This window comes from Leptonychotes weddellii, chromosome 15, assembly GCF_054177405.1.
Source record: "Leptonychotes weddellii isolate Sample4059 chromosome 15, ASM5417740v2, whole genome shotgun sequence".
NCBI lineage: Eukaryota > Metazoa > Chordata > Mammalia > Carnivora > Phocidae > Leptonychotes > Leptonychotes weddellii.
This window is the reverse complement of record NC_138383.1, coordinates 26935658-26936215: the sequence shown is the minus strand read 5'-3', so window position 1 is coordinate 26936215 and position 558 is coordinate 26935658.

The following is a 558-nucleotide window of genomic DNA, read 5'->3' as shown; positions in this document are numbered from 1 at the left end:
TTAAAAAAAAAAAAAAAAGAAACATCTTTGGTCAGGCCACTGCATGACACAACTCCAGGGGGCACAATTCCATTGTATTCTATGCCAGTGGCATCCCAGGAGCTCAATATAAATGGTGTCTCTTGGAGGTGAGCACCATGGTGGCCCAGCTAACTTGACTGCATGTGGTAACATGTCTCTGGGAACACAAAGAATGGAATAACACTGCTCGCTTGTGGGAAGAGACATAGGTGGCTTGGAACAGAGGTGGAAAGGAGACTTTTCACAATACGGTCTTTGTGTCTTTTCAATCTGGAACTATGTACATGTGTTATGGAATAGTCCTCATTCCAGGAAATAAAGGGACCTGTGAAAATAAATCAATGCACACATATAAAAGTAATGCATAAAAGTAACAGTACACATTAGGGAACTGGGGAAATACAAAGAAGTACAAAGAAGAGAATTATAATGATTTTTCTGGTTATCTCTGTGTGTCGGTCTGGAGTGCTCTGAAAGGCATCATATAGAGCAGGAGTGGGGGAACAATAGCTCCAGGCTATCCCTGGCCCACCACCT